A 4,077-nucleotide genomic window follows, 5' to 3' on the forward strand; every position below is an offset into this window, starting at 1 on the left:
AAAATTATAGTCATGCAATTCTAGAAGCTAGAAGTCTGAGGTCAAGGTCACTTTGGTTTCTTTTGAGGCCTCTCTCTTCTGGGCTTGTAGATAGCTCTGTTCTCTTCTTACAAGGATGCCAATCATATTAAATTAGGGCCCACACCAATTACCTCATTTTAAATTAATTACCTCTTTAAAGACCTTATCTCCAGATACAGTCACATTCTGAAGTCCTAGGGGTTGGGAGTCCAATGTATGAATTTGGGGAGGGGGAAGGCTGGTGCGTGGGGAGACATAATTCAGTGCAAAACAAGGAGAATATGGGCTCTGACTACCTGTGGCTGGGTCACATGCTCCATTGTGCGGGGGGTGGGGCACTGAGAAAGGGGAGGGGTAATTTTCAAGTGGAAAACAGGATGCTGTCACTAAACCATAGGAGAATGGATGCTGGTTGGTAAAAAAAAAAAAAAAAAAAAAAAAATTGTCCAGTTATATATTGCCATTGCTTTGAATCTTCTAGAAGAGGAAAATGTATGGGTCCACTGGAAAGAATTCTGAAGAAAAAATTCACGTTTGGCTATGGCATGAACTGACCTGCTGTTGAGATAATGAATCAATATAATATCTTAGAGGACAAAATATATACAACTATCTTCAGATGCAAAGTAAAACAGCAAAACCAAAAGCCATAAACACAAAAACTTTTTTTTTTTTTTTTGCCACACAATTTTGAACTATAGTTTATGAAAAGTCTGGCATTAAAGATCAAGGGAATGTGGAACATGTACGAGATAAAGCACTCACAAATTGAGGATTTACATTAATTACGTGGCTCTCTGCCAGCACGCGAAGTCCATGTTAGCAAGCTAACAGTGGTTCTTATAATGGTAGACATTGAAGGGCTTGCAGCCAAGAAAGAAAAAAAAAATCAGGCAAAAGGTACAGTTTGCTATGTCTGGGAAAAGAATTCATGAGCCAAAAGCCAGAAAGGGAAAAACAAGAATGACTCAGTTCCCAGTGGCTTGTTTGCTTTACAGTCTCTACAAAGAAAATCATCCAAATAAATTAAGAATGAGCTAGTGTAGGTGTTCTCAAAGTGTGGTCCCCAGAGCACCAGGATCAGCATTACCTGGAACTTGTTAGCAATGCAGATTCTTAGACTTTCTCTCAGAATGACCAAATCAGGTACTCTGGGGATGGGGCCCAGCAATCTTTTTTAACAAACCCTCCAGTGAGTCTGGTACATGCCAAAGTTTGAATCACTGAACTAGTGAACTCACTCACACTCAGAATGAAATCTTTAAAGCAAGGAGTTGCTATATTAGTTAAGATAATGTTCAGCAGTTCCATATAAAAAAGAACCAAAAGAGAGCCAAAATAGCAGTGGCTTAAATATGATAGATGCTTATTTTTTTTATATAGAGGTCCAGAGGTGAGAGTTTAGAATTGATAGTGTGGCTTCTTGGCCACCACGGACCTACACTCCTTATATTTATATCTGTATCTGTATAGATAAAGATTTTTTGTTTTTGTTTTTGTTTGTTTGTTTGTTTTTGCCTCACTAAAACGTAGGCCTTCAGAGGCAAAGTGCCTCATGGTTCAAAACAGCTGCTGGAACTCCTGCCATCACACCAGCTTTTCCATGCAAGAGGCAGGAAGCACGGGAGAAAGAAAAACAGTAATCTCCTAGATGAATCAGCCTTCTTCAAGAAGTCTCCCTGGAAACTCCAATCAACAAGTTATTCTCATATAATATTAACTAGCTCCAGTGACAAGAGAGGTCAGAAAACACTCCTGCCACATGAAATAAAATTGGGATTCTTTTGCCAGAGAAGAGAAGAAATTAAAACGGAAAGGCAACTAGCAGTCTTTTCTATAGTTGCAACTGACTCAGCCGCAGGGCATTTGTAAGCAGGAGTGGGAGGTGTGTCCAGGGAAGAAGATAGTGGCTCTCCTTCTCCCCACTGTCCCAGAAAGGTAATAAAGAGTTGAACAGAGATATTTGGAGAAGTTTTCAGGGAGAATTCCAGACCTGAGGTTGGCCAAACCAGATCAAGAGCAGGGAAGATGGCACCTACAGGATTTTGCCCCTGTGTTTAGATATGGCTTCCTTTTGCTATTCAAAGGAAAGCCCTAGCAGTGAGGACTTGAAACTTTCCCTTCTCATACTGAAGTTTCTTTCTGCAACTGACCCAAGTTTTCATAAAGACTGTCACAATCCAGAGTGACCACTATGCATTATGCATTACAAAATAACCTCAATAACTTAAAAAAAGTAACTTAAAAAAATGAACTCGGTTGAATCCGTGGACAGCCACACTTGTTGCCCTTCCACCTTTCTTTCTTTTCTGCCTCGTTTATGGGTGTGATATGTGGAGCTCTCGCAGCCATTTTTGACTACGAGGCAACACCAGGATGGAAGCCATCTATGAAGGATAACCATGTAGAAAGAAAGGAAAAGCTCAATTTCGGGAGCTATATTTACTTCTAGCTTTGTCTGTATATCTCTGGACTCCCTTCACGTATGAAAACAACAACAGCAACAACAACAAAAACAACCCTGAATTTGTTTAAGCTGCTTGCATCTTTTAGGGATTTGTCACAAGCTGCTGAATACAATTCCTAACTGGTAAGAGACATCTTTTGCCATTTAGGAATGTGATGTGCTTATAGGCACATTAATCACTGCTGTAATTAATGTGAAAAACTTCGGTCTTTTATTAAGAGGGGGAGTTAGACTGTAACATTATGCTAGAAATATCAGCAATAAGGCACTGCGGTATGCTCTGAGGAGAACTGTAGTCTCTTGTTACCCTAATGGGAAGCGACATGTACAGTTGCAGCCAGGAGCTTGGTGGCAGCTGTAAGATTAGGGCTCTCCGATTTGCTAGCTGTTTGAGAGGCTGTACAAAGTGGTGAACTGGTAATAACACTCACGCTGCACTGGAGAGGTTTCCATGCATAAAATAAGATGATTTCTTTAAGCAGAAGTGGTGCGTGTCAATGTGGGAATGAGGCCACAGGGCATTTGAGTAAAGACAGAGGTACAAGAAACTGGGAATAAAATGCGATGGGAAGACTCACACGGTAGGTATCCCACCTGTAGCCAGGTTTCTTCTTCTCTAAAGCCGTGGAAGTGAGCACAGAGGACAACATTAGATGGAGAGGGATAAGTGGACTTAGCTTCTAGAACTTCTAGAACTTCTTGTAGAAGCTTCTAGAACTTCTTGTAAGGTGTTTCTCCTACATGCTCTACAGGATGGCTAAGTTTAAGGGCTGCTTGGGGCAGGGTGCAGTGACAATGAGTACAAGATTGAGGAACACTGATGTATCTAGTGTGGTAGATTATATTATTGGTCTCCATTCTTCACTCTGACCCCAGTTTTTGACTTTGGGTTCAGCCATATCATTTGCTTTGACCAATGGGAATGTTGGGGCTTGGGGTGTGAGCTGAGCTTGCAATAGGACTGTAGAGTTGGACCTGTTCTCTTGCATTTTATTTTATTTTTTTTTAAGATTATATTTATTTGGCAGAGAAAGAGAGGAGGGGGAGCAGGAAAGGGAGACCAGGCTCCCCACTGAGCAGAGACTCCCCCTCCCCCAATATGGGACTTGATTCCAGGACCCCAGGATCATGACCTGAACCAAAGGCAGACCCCCAACCGACTGAGCCACCCAGGGGCCCCTCTCTTGCATTTTAGCAGTCATGAAACCACTAGCCCTTCGGTTTGGACCTATGAAGCCATCCTGAACCGACCCTACAGCCTGGAGCAGAGAACCTACACCTAGTCAGTTGCACCTGTGATTGCCAAAACACATTCCATCTGCAGACCCACGAACACAAGAAGAAATGACTTTTTTTTTTTTTTTTTTTGGTAAGCCACTGAGGTCTGTGCAGCGTTACTGTGGCAATAATTCCTTGACACACCCAGAGTTCCCGTACAGTGGATCCTTGACGTCTCAAAAACAATGAGTTCCACTTTTTAAACCGGGGTGCCCTGCGCCAAAATTAGCCCCAAGTTTTACTTTAAACCCAGCAGTATCATCATCTTGGACATACAACGTACCTTGCCATTACTTCTAGCTCTGGTCCTG

The sequence above is a fragment of the Mustela nivalis genome (assembly GCF_964662115.1).
Source record: "Mustela nivalis genome assembly, chromosome: 19".
NCBI lineage: Eukaryota > Metazoa > Chordata > Mammalia > Carnivora > Mustelidae > Mustela > Mustela nivalis.